The following is a 13,274-nucleotide window of genomic DNA, read 5'->3' as shown; positions in this document are numbered from 1 at the left end:
AGAAACAAAGCATGGACGAAATGGAGATGCCATAGACAAAACCCTGATTTAGTTCATTTCCGCCAGCTTAGAAATCTGGCTAAGAAATCAATAATCTCTGACAAGAAAAACTTCTACTGTGAACTTCAGGAAACCCATCTTAACAATTCTAAACAATTCTGGTCATCAGTAAATAGACTTCTTTCCCCAGGAATTGCTAAAACTCCTTCCCCACTCAATGCTGACCCAGAAACCCCTCTCCAGACTGCTAATGCATTCAACTCTTTTTTTTCTTTGAAACTATTCAATCCCTAGCCAAACAAATGAACACCAACAACTCTTATATTCCAACTAATCTAGCTAACTCCTCCTACAACTTCTCTCTAAAACCTATATCTACTTCTTTCATCTACAGACTCATTCACAAACTGAAACCTTGTACCCCTTCTGCTGACAAGCTCCCTTCTCTTTTCCTTCAGGAAGCTGCCAAAGAAATTGCATATCCTATATCCTTACTTATAAACAGAACTATCCAAGGGGGAACCATCCCTGACATCTGGAAAGTCTCCTATATTATCCCACTACATAAAGGTGGTAACTCCCTTGACCTTTCCAACTTTAGACCAATTGCCCTTCTCTCACCCCTAGCAAAAATCATGGAAAAATGTATTCATCAGCAACTTGTGCACTATCTCTCTCTTCACAACATAATAGCAAACTGTCAGCATGGTTTTAGACCTCACCACAGTACCACCACTGCCCTTCTTTCCTTTGTAGATACTATCAACAAAAATCGAAACAACAATACTCTCTCTTCCGCTCTTTTCATTGATCTCTAAAGCTTTCGACATGGTCAACCACTCTCTCTTAATTAACATTCTTGAATCTCTCTCTTGTGATAAATTCGCCATTAATTGGTTTAGATCTTATCTTGACAACAGACAACAAGCAGTAATATGGGAAAACCATATCTCATCACTCTTGCCCATTTCCATCGGAGTTCCCCAGGGCTCCATTCTTGGTCCACTTCTGTTCTCCCTCTTTATTAACGATCTTCAGACTGCAATCCCACAAGCAACCTGCATACAATACGCAGATGATTCAACCCTTATCTGCTCGGCACCATCCTCTACTGAACTGATCTCACTGACCCAAAATACCTTTAATACTGTAGAAACTTGGTTTTCTAGACGGTTTCTCCTACTAAATGCCAAAAAAACAAAACTCCTCCTCTTCTCCCCCACCACTCAGTCCCCCCCCTTTAAACTTTACCATTTCCTCAAATAATGGTACTATCATCTCACCTGATCCAACTACAAAACTTTTAGGAATAACCATTGACAATAATCTCTCCTTCGATTAGCACATCAACAACAACATCAGGTTAGTTAACAGAAAAATAGGATCCCTATATCGTATCAAACCTTTTCTAACCCCAGCAACTAGAACCAAGATTGCACAATCTCATCTTTTATCAACTCTCCTATATGCTTCCCCTATTTATACAAACCTTAAGAAAAGTAATCTTAACAAACTTGCTACTTGCTATAACAACATAGCTCAAGCCACTAGTAACCCCTTTAGGACCCACCATTGTATAAACCTAAAACAACTAGGCTGGCTTGAATTTCAAAACTACCTTATAATTCCTCAACTCACTATTGCCCACAATATATTACACCTACCTGACAACACCCCAATACTCTCTCAACTTCTAATCCCTTACAACAATCTTAACTCACTTCGCTCCTCTAGTAAACTCATGACAAAATCTATAAAGGCAAACAACACAGCAGGTGATTCTCTATTCACTAACACAATAGGTAGAAGTTGGAATCTCTTACCTTGTGACATAACTCTGACTACATCCCTGCCACTTTTCAAACAGAAAATTAAACGGTACTTCCAAAATCATTGGCTTTGTTCCTGCAGTACACCTGACTAACCTGTTTCTCTTACTCTGTTTCTCCTCCACTCTTTTCATCTCTACCCTATTCAGTTCTGTTCCTTTTACTGTTTGAGATTTAAGTATGTACATTTTGTACAATTGTTGATATTTAATGAACTGCATATTGTAAACTTGTTTCTCTTTGAAATTATCTTTCATTCTTTTTGTTTTTGTAATTTCTGATTTAGCTATATCTTAGAGCAGTCAATTTTTTATGTAATGTACTTAGTATATAGTGGAGCTTTTCTCCTCGGGCCTCTGCTGAAAATGGACATGTATCCAGCCAGACTAGCCCGGTCAACAAATGTAAAATAAAAATAAAATAAATCTGCATCATGCCGCAATACGAACATGAAAAAAAATCACCATGTAAGCTTTATTGAATTTGCACCAAATATGTTTTTTCAGTGTTTGTACAGCTATCCTTTACCTGTTAAAAAGATATGAATTTTAGGAGATGGTAGTGGAAGTTATTTGAAATTTCTGAGGAAAGACAAAATTTTCTTCCGAAGGGATAACTACTGAGTGGGATACAATAAAAATGGAGTTTAATAATAGGGTGGAAATAAAAGAGAAAGCGACATGGGACAGAAGTAATATGAATTATTAAGAGGATTTGGCAAAGGTTAAAATATTGCTGAATAAGGGAATTTCACAGAATAAGAAGAAAGGCACCTGCAGAGTGCTGAAGTGAAAATAAGGGAGTATTTGTGAATTTAGAAAGGTTGCCGATAAGCAACTATTTCTTGTGGGAGGGTGGCCTAATGATTAAGGTGTTTGCCTTGCAAACACAAGCTGCAGGGTTTGAGTCTCACAAGGGATAATTGGCTAGGCTTAAAATGGCTCGCAAGGGCAGTTAGCTTAGTACTAATCCATGAACCATAATAACTCCACAGCACAAAAACTATTATTTTATTGTTATTTATTTATTTAATGTTTGTTGACTGGGAAAGTCTGATTGGGCACAGGCCCTATTTCAGCAGATGCCCGGGAGGAAGCCCCAAACAGAATAAAGATTGTTACAGATAAATTATGCAATACATAAGCTCAAACGGTAGTGGTACATACAAGGATAACAAGGTACAAATAGAGAAATTCAAGAAAAGACAGCACAATGACTTATGTAATAGAAAGTAGAAAGAGTTGCCACCAAACTTAGGGAGCCTATGACAAGAAAAAAATAACAGTTGATCTTTCAGATGTATGAGATATTTGCAAATGGCATGAAAATTTGTATAAAACATAGGAATGCAGAAACCAAGAAAAAGCATAAATGGAAATATTTATGGAAAACGTAATTATGAGAATGTTGAGGAAGATGGTGCTCAACAACTAATTGCTAAGACAGGAAGAGATAAAATAAAAATGATAATATATTATCAATCAACAATGAAGTCTCCAGGAATAGACAATATTCCGATGGAAGCTTGAAAGTTGGGACAAAGGAAAGTGATAAAGATCTGGAAGGTATTGTTTCATTTAATAGGAGGGAAGACCCAGTTTAGTAGCCAAATAGGTGGTTCAGTAGCCACATAGGGTAAAGACCTCTCTAAACAGTAGATAATCTAGAAAAGTTAGCTTTACTTGATGATGATATTATTTTCCTGGTTCAAAAATCCAGAAAAGGACATTTCAGCGTTGTGGAAGATTTTGAGACAGCTCCAAGTCTTTCAGGATATAAAATGAATGAACATAAATCAAAACCAATAGTGTTAACTATGTACCCTCACATGAATTGGTTTTGTTATGGGTACATTATAAGATGAATTGTTTTGGTGTATGGATTAAAAAGGATTCTGTATGGTAGCTAAGGGTATTTGGCAAGAGACTAAACAAATGATAATATAAACATTGAGAAACTAGAAGCTCTTCATTTTGAATATGGATAGTAGGATACTAGCAGTCAAAATGCTTCTACTCCATTTAGTTTTATATAAAGGTCAAGCATATTTTTATTAATCAGATGAGAAGTTGTGGACAATAATTAATAAAGAGTTGAAGAAATTTATTTGGGTGGGGAAGAAGGCAAGAATTAAGTGGGATAAACTGAATTGTTCCTTCTCACAAGGTAGATTAGGATTATCTGATCTGAATGTATACTTTCGAGCTGCACAGTTAAGACTGATATACATAATTCATGCTTTATTTGTTGATTTTGCCTTTAAATCATTCTAAAGGTCTTTAATACTTGAAATTGCTTTGTCAAAATAGTTTAAATTTTGTTGTAGCATTATGAAGTGTTGGGAGGGTGGCCTAATGGTTAAGGTATTTGCCTTACAAACACAAGGTGCAGGGTTTGAGTCTCACAACGGATAATTGGCTAGGCTTAAAATGAGTTGCAAGGGCAGTTAGCTTAGTACTAACCTATTATGCTTGCAAGCAATCTTTCTTGGTGTTATTGCATCAAGATTTTAGCGGTGCCTTGTACAGACACAAGCACTCACAAAGTAAATTTTATCTATAAAACTTCCCTTAGAACTGAAACCTGTTACTTAGCATGGCTAAAAGAAAACCATTGTACGGAGACAAGTTTAGAGCAGCTACTTTGCCCATTAAACAACACTACTGTCAGATCTTAGCACAATCTAACCTATGGTATTGCCAAGCCCTAGAGATCACACAAGGTGACCTCTGTATAAACCAGCCCACAGCCAACAGTAGCCCACATAATACAGATCCGGACAACATGGATATGCAATTTTCAATTGTCTCCATAGCCTGCTTGGTAGATATGGGCATCCTGAGGTAATGTAACAATGGTCTCACATTCAAATTTAATCCTTAAACAAACAAAATATGCAAGAGATGTACATACACAATTTCAAGTGGAGGCAAAAATCTTGTATACAGACAAGGTTATCAAGAACACACATTACAACCACCAGACATAGTGTCCATCACACAAGCATAGACAACCTAAGCAACCTTCCCAAACCTCAAACACCTCTTAAGTCTAAAAATGCTATTGCCTATCCTCATCAGTCTGTAAAGTACTCACCAAAAGCAACATTGAACACACATATCCCCAAACCTGGTGGAGCCCCAAGACCAAAGCCCATAAGTCAAGCCAATACATTACTCAGCACTTTTGTCAGATGGGACTCCATTGTACAAGACACAGATGTCCCACTCACCAGACTGAACAGGGAGACGATAACAATTAGTTGCTTATCTGGAGCCAGGATCCACCAGGTTATACATGTACTAATGTCAACACCACAGTTATCAGTATGATTCTATCATAGTCCATGTGTGACCTGAAATGTACTTCCCTGGACTATATGAGACATTGCTGATATCTGTTTATGAGTCTCCGGCAGATTTGTGCTTTGCATTTAGCAGCTTTCTACCTTCACCAAGGATGATGCCACTGTATGAACAAAAGATGATTAATTTCAATAATTTGCTTAGTTTCTGGTGTCTTTCCAGGGAGGTTCAATATTTGTCAGTATAGGAGGACGTGATTAACAGACCACATTGCTTTGCACATGTCTCCCCTAGACTTCCACATATTCGATAAAACTATATTTACCCCTTAAAGCCTTTTTAGGCAATACCAAGTTGACAAACCTACCAACATAGCAAGTAAAATCCCAAAGAAACCTAAAGGTGTTACTAGTCAATACTGGGAGCCTAAACAAGAAACTCCACAGCCTACAAGCACTCCTCACTCTGGAGGACACAGACATCTGTTCCGTTACTGAGACGGTTTAAATATGCAGAAAGTACCCCAGTAGTCCAAGGCTTCAGTGCCTTCCACACATTTAGACCATCAGCTGCACAGAAATGGACAAGAGGTGGAGGAGTCTCAATTTATATTAGCAACAAACATAACTATGTTGGTTAAACAGGATGGTGTGCAAATCATAATAGACAAAATCCTATACCATATTCTAACAAGCTATAGATCACCCTTTGTGTCTCTAGAATCCCATAGCTCATACCTAGATCTACTGGAAAAAGTCACTGTTAAACTATTCATGGGAGAGTTTAACGACCCTGTATAAATTGGGAAATACTCACAGGCACAATGATTCTTGGACTTTATTAATACAAATACCCTTGAACATATGGTGTGCACACCCACCAGAGGTTCAAACATACTGGACCTGGTACTCACCAATATGGGAGAGCACTGCACCTCCCCTCAGTGCTATGTTCTCACTTGTGAGGTTGGATTACAAAGCTATCTTTGAAATAAAAATCATCTCAGTAACCTCAGCAAACTATACTCTATTAAATGATAGTTTATCACAACTCAATGCCCTCCCAATACTGCACTCACAACAAGCTATGCGGAATTGTTCACAGAGACCCTGTACAACCATGTAAATTGCTGTATAGAAGAGCTGACAAAGCAGAGGGAGTTAAAGAAATGAGGTAATTAGCCTTTGACTGAGCATTTTAATTGTCTGTGGGTACTAGAATACAGTAAAAGCTAAGGATGATATTTTAGGAGGTCCAAGAAGTATTTTGCTATCAAGGAGGGGGAATTCTGCAGGCTCTTGGGTTGGTGGACATAGTTGACAAACGAAGTAGAGATAGCGACTACAGTTTTTTCATAGCTCGGTTATACTGGACAGAGGCTACATTTCACAGGAGTACAAATACGTGGTCAAAATATAGATAACCTGGTAAGTACTACAGAGTGTGTTCTAGTACTATTTAAGGCAGAGCACCCACTACAGGACAACATATTAAGACATTGTCACTTCCTATTGTACTGGTTATAAAAGAAAAGTGTGCTAGACAGGTAGTACAGCAAGAGCTGAGAACAAACACGTATGAAAAGGAGTTAGCGATATGATGGGAAAAGGTCAAGTGGAGTTAAAGGTTTTACTTCTAATGAAAGAGAAAATGTTGAAATGAAAGTAGCGAACACTGTCTGAGGAGTTTACAGAGAAAAAAGTATCACAATTAATGAGAAAACAAAAATAGGAGAGTAAACAGAGCATAGAATCACATTTGGAAATAATGAGGGGAGAAAGGTTGCCCTTATGGCAAACTTATATTGAGAATACTTCAAAAACAGAAAATCATGGCATTGGAACTGAGGCAAATGAAATCAGAATGGGGAATTATTCAGGTTAGAAATTAAAGGACAAATCGGATGATAAAAGATCCACTGAAGTATTGGAGGTTTTTAGAAACGTTTATAAGATGTTGTAAGATAAAGAAGAAGAAGAAATAAATGGAATGGATGGATTTAAAAGAACAGCACACATTTTAAAAAAGGATAAATTCTAAAATAAATTCTAGAAATATGCATACACTCACAACTAGTGTACCACCTACTACTAAACAATATCATCTCTAGCTCCTAGCATGGTTTCAGACCTAAACTTAGCACCATTACCACCCGCCTTAGTTTCAGTAATTCCATCAGCCAGCTAAAAACAGCGGTTATCATGTATAAGCAACTTTCCTAGATATGTCAAAGGCGTTTGACACTGTTTCCCATCAAAAACTACTATATGAATTATCTGCCTTTAACCTTTCCCACTCTGCTGTTTCATAGTTTCATAGTTACCTGTCTGAACGTCAGCAAGCAGTCAAATGGCAGGAAGAAATCTCTACCCTCCTGCCAGTCTCTGTTGGTGTCCCACAGGGCTCCATCCTAGGCCCCCTACTCTTCTCCATCTTTACCAATAACCTTAGCTCCACCACTGACCAAGCCACAACTGTCCAATATGCAGATGACTCCACCATCATCTGCTCAGCTCCCACTCTCCCTGAACTCAAAGCTAAAACCCAAAAGGCCTTCTCTGACTGAGCATTATCTAACAGAAAATCAACTTCTCTTAAACCCTAACAAGACAAAAGGTATGCTTTTCACTAAGAACATAACCTCATCACCCTCACTCCCCTTCCACATCATTGCATTCGAAAATACAAAAATCAAACTGGTTGTGAGTACCAAATTACTAGGAGTCATTATCGACAACTCATTAAAATATAACAAACATATATCACTCTCCATAAAAAAGGTCCACATTAAACTTGGTTTATTATATAGCTCCAAAACATTTCTCACCACTGCCACTAGACAATCCATTGCCAAATCATACCTACTATCTACCTTAATGTATGCCTCCCCTATTTTCACTAACCTTAGGAAATCTGATGTTAACAAACTAGAGGCCTGCTATCACAAAATTGCTAAATTTGCAACCAACACCCCCCCCCCAGCCATACACACCACTGCACTGCCTTAAAACAGTTAAGATGGTTTGAACTACCACACCTACTAGCATTCAACCAACTTGCTGTTGCCCACATCATTATACACCAACCCGATAACTGCCCTTCTGTCAAAAACTTGATCAAACAATACTCCACCTACTGTACCCTTTGCTCATCTGACACACTGCTAGTAAAAAGTTACCAAAGCCAATAACATCTTTGGGCTCTCCCTCTTTTCTAACCAAATAGCAAAATCCTGGAACTCCATACCCCAGCACATAAACAACACTACCTCTACCACCAATTTTAAACTGCTGCTCAAGGAACACCTATACAACAATTGGCAAAGCTCCTGTACTACCACAGGATGATTTTTTATTTTTTCATACTCCATCCTACCCACTTCTTTTTCTCTCATCAGTGCATACAAGCAACTTCCTCTCCCACTCCACGTAAATTATATCTAACTTCCTACATCTCCTAACTGCATGTCTGGCAGATGGGTCCATGGAACGTATTCATTTCTTGAGCCTAACATTTACTGCATATAAATGTACTGCTAGTCAATTTCACTTTTAATCCACTGAAGCAAATAGTTTATGATGCTAGTTTCAAACCTATGTATAACCATGTAAAAATATTTTGCTGTTTATTGTTTCCCTTTTATAATCAGTGTGTAACTATGCATATAACTTAGTATGCTTATCAAAGGTTTATACTGTCAGAATCTTATAGGTTCATAGGTAGGTAGGTACTAGGCTATCTGCCAGAAGGCATTTATAAGCCTAGCCAGAATGTTTTGGCTTTCGCCGCCCCCCTTAGATTAGTTCCCTGTGCCTCTGTCCAGCAGATCCATTTTTCTTTTTCTTTTTTGGAGCTTTTCTCCCTGGGCCTCCACTGAAAATGGGCTATTAGCCCAGTCGGACCTTCCCGGTAAACAAATGTAAAATAAAAAAAATAAATAAATCTTCCAAAACTGACAGAAGCAGAAAGTGTAGTTACTACTGTCACACAAATGAGGTAAAAGAGTAGAATAGCAAACATGCTGCAGGTAAGACTCCTGTGGAAAATGGAATTACAATAGAAATATGAAGTAGGTGAAGTTCTAATATGCTTTTGTCAGACCTTGTTTAACAACATTTTAAATGTAGGGTAGGTAGCTAATATCTAGAAAAGAGCTGTGATCACTGTGATCCTGCAAACAGCCTGATACAAGAAGAGGCTGAAAAGAAAGGTGAAAAAAATCATGTTAGTTTGAATGCAGAAAAATCATTTGGCATGGTGTACTGGAATTACTTATGTGATGTGTTCAAAGTCCTTAGACTCCCTAAAAGAACTCAGTAAGCTGATTCAGAGAATATGCTATCAATCCACAGATGGGCTCACACAGGTGCAAGTGCATGTGCCCAGAACCTTTGGCAAAACTGATGAGTGGTTCCTCTATTGGGGGTACATTTTGGGGAATTTAGAAAAAAATAGCATTTTTTTACATATGGTGTGATCCTGTATCTCACTTACTCAAAGATCTAATTTACCTGTGCCACAGACAGTAATCTAGACATATGTGACAGCATTTCTCTGTATTACTGTGTATTTTTATTGAACAGAATGAGAGGGAGAGAAGGTTGGATGATGTGCGGATAGTGAATCATGAAGTGCAGTGGATTAGCAAGGAGGAAGTAAGGATAGCTATGAAGAGGATGAAGAATGGAAAGGCTGTTGGTTCAGATAACATACCTGTGGAAGCATTGAGGTGTTTAGGTGAAATGGCAGTGGAGTTTTTAACTAGATTATTTAATGAAATCTTGGAAAGTGAGAGTATGCCTGAGGAATGGAGAAAAAGTGTTTTGGTACTGATTTTTAAGAGTAAGGGTGATGTGCAGAGCTGTAGTAACTACAGAGGGATTAAACTGATCAGTCACAACATGAAGTTATGGGAAAGAGTAGTGGAAGCTAGGTTAAGAAGGGAGGTGATGATTAGTGATCAGCAGTATGGTTTCATGCCAGGAAAGAGCACTACAGATGCGATGTTTGCTCTGAGAGTGTTTATGGAGAAGTATTGAGAAGGTCAGAAGGAGTTGCATTGTGTCTTTGTGGACTTAGAGAAAGCATATGACAAAGTGCCTAGAGAGGAGTTGTGGTATTGTATGAGGAAGTCAGGAGTGTCAGAGAAGTATGTAAGAGTGGTACAGGATATGTACAAGGGTAGTGTTACAGCGGTGAGGCCTGTGATGGTAGTAATGGATGCGTTTAAGGTGGAGGTGGGATTACATCAAGGATCAGCTCTGAGCCCTTTCTTATTTGCAATGGTGATGGACAGGTTGACAGACGAGATCAGACAGGAGTCCCCGTGGACTATGATGTTTGCAGATGACATTGTGATCTGCAATGAGAGTAGGGAACAGGTGAAGGAGACCTTGGAGAGGTGGAGATATGCTCCAGAGAGAAGAGGAATGAAGGTCAACAGGGCTAAGACAGAATATATGTGTGTGAATGAGAGGGAAGATAAAGGAATGGTTAGGATGCAGGGTGTAGAGGTGGTGAAGGTGGATGAGTTTAAATACTTGGGATCAACAGTTCAGAGTAATGGTGAGTGTGGAAGAGAGGTGAAGAGAGTACAGGCAGGATGGAGTGGGTGGAGAAGAGTATCAGGAGTGATTTGTAACAGACAAGTACCAGTAAGAGTGAAAGGGAAGGTCTACAAGAGGGTAGTGAGACCAGCTATGTTATATGGGTTGGAGACAGTGGCACCGCCAAAAAGGCAGGAGTCAAAGCTGGACGTGGCAGAGTTAAAGATGTTAAGATTTGCAATGGGTGTGACAAAGGTGGATAGGATTAGGAGTAAGTATATTAGAGGGTCAGCCCAGGTTGGAAGGTTTGGAGACAAAGCCAGAGAGGCAAGATTACGCTGCTTTGAACATGTGCTGAGGAGGAATGCAGAGTACATTGGGAAAAAGATGCTAAGGATGAAGCTGCCAGGTAACAGGAAAAGAGGAAGGCCTAATCTAAGGTTTATGGATGTGGTGAGAGAGGACATATAGGTTGTTGGTGTGACAGAGCAATATGCATAGGACAGAAAGAAATGGAAACAGATGATCCGCTGTGGTCACCCCTAATGGGAGCAGCTGAAAGAAGAAGACTGTGTGTTTTTGTTAGTGTTATTTTTAGCTCATGTAACACAGCTGTAATAATTTAAAGCTTGTATGTCTCAATTATGGGTACATATTTGGTTTCATCTATGTACTCCTGTTAGTTTTCTGTTTTTTTTCTATCTGCTTTTATCCACTATCTTACCTCTTCTGCCTACTTTTTTTGCACTCTATTAACACAACTCCTTTTTAATAAATTAAAGTCTAGTATACCACTCTCTTTCCATGCTGTCATTTTCTGGATCATTCTCTGTTTATGTCTTCTACTAGCTGCCTTTCTTTCTACTCCTTCCCTAGGTACAAGAAGTGAGCTTCACCAAATATTTTTATCACCAACTGCCTACTTAGGGTGCCGCTATATTATAGAAAGGAACTGCACTCTTCATTTTATTGGACAGCAGTGCTTTTATTTAGATTCATAGATTCATAGATTCATAGATTAGTACTAAGCTAACTGCCCTTGCGGGCCATTGTAAGCCTAGCCAATTATCCCTTGTGAGACTCAAACCCTGCACCTTGTGTTTGTAAGGCAAACACCTTACCCATTAGGCCACCCTCCCAACCCTTTTTTCACAAGCTTTGAAAGTTCAGTGAATAATAGTATGTACATAAGCAGGAAATGTTGTGAAGGATGTGGGGTAGTCCCCAGTATTACAGAGGTCCGTACATATATACTGTAACAAACCGTCACATATGTTGACTGTACTACTGCATACCCGTAGTTAATTCATAGTTACGTCATGTGCAAAATAATAACCCTCATTAGAATGAATACAGGAAATAGTCAAATGTGAATGGGAACACCACTCACCATGGATTATGTATCGTAACCATCCCCACCCATATTATGTATTGCCAACATCATAAGCTGCTGACAGCTGCCCAAACACCTGTGTCTGTAAACAGATTAAATGTTTAAAATGGACAATCCCTGTCCATGTGCTTTGTCTGACATTTGAACACGGTCAGGGCAGTCCCATTCACCAGTTGGACAAGCCTAAACCCAAATCACCACATGAACACTGTTTAAATAAGTACTAAAACCTTAACAGTAATAATAAACAGTATTTTTAACCATTGTATTAAGGGTTGACTCAACTCCACTGTGACTCCACCCCTTTCCCCTTTACCTCAGTCTTTACTCTCCCATTTAAATTTAACTTCTTTTGGCTAATTAAATTTCTATCTTTACATAATTCCCTGAATATATTTTTACTTCTGCTGTCTTCTGGCTTAATAGACTCCTCTCTTAACTAGTACCTTTTCTTTCTTTACCTATCTCTTTGTTCTCTTCCTATGATTATTATGTGTTGTTTTCCCTTCTTCCCTCCCACCTATTTTATTTTATCTCTTGTTCCTTTCTGCTTACAACAGGGTCTGCTCCCTGCTATAGTTTACATTCTCACTCTAGGTGATTGTTTCTTTCTTCTTCTGTTGCAAAGGTTATCGGCTCAACCCACTCCGCTTGGGCTCACTTCACTCCCCTAACCTACCCCATTACCACCCACCTCCACAATAATTAGATTTATACCTAAAAACACACCCACTTTCCCTCAACCTATCCACACCCAGCTATAGACTCACACCTACTTTTCCCTCAACCTATCCACACCCAGCTACAAACTCACTCCCACTTTTCCCTCAACCTATCTACATCCAGCTACAAACTCATCTATTCTGCCTCCCATTTTCCCACCCTCTGCACTGCTTATTCTCATCCTTATATCTTCAAACTGACTCTTGCCCTCCCCTTCCCACCCTTTATCTCAACTCTGCAACATATTTACCAGTCATGCATCCCTACTACTCCATAACAGCCTACACCATCCTGGTGTACTTGATCTGGAGCATTTCTCCCCGGGCCTCCGCTGAAAACAGGCTCTGTGGAACCTAGTCGGACTTTCCCGGTCAACAAATGAATAATAAATAATAAAATAATAATAATACTTTCTCTACTCTACCTACAACTCCACCTCTCTCCATACATACCACATCAAACACTGCCCCTCTCCTAC

Source organism: Protopterus annectens, chromosome 2.part1, assembly GCF_019279795.1.
Source record: "Protopterus annectens isolate FY-2018-M chromosome 2.part1, PAN1.0, whole genome shotgun sequence".
Taxonomy (NCBI): Eukaryota; Metazoa; Chordata; order Ceratodontiformes; family Protopteridae; genus Protopterus; species Protopterus annectens.
Note: the sequence above shows the minus strand (reverse complement) of the source record.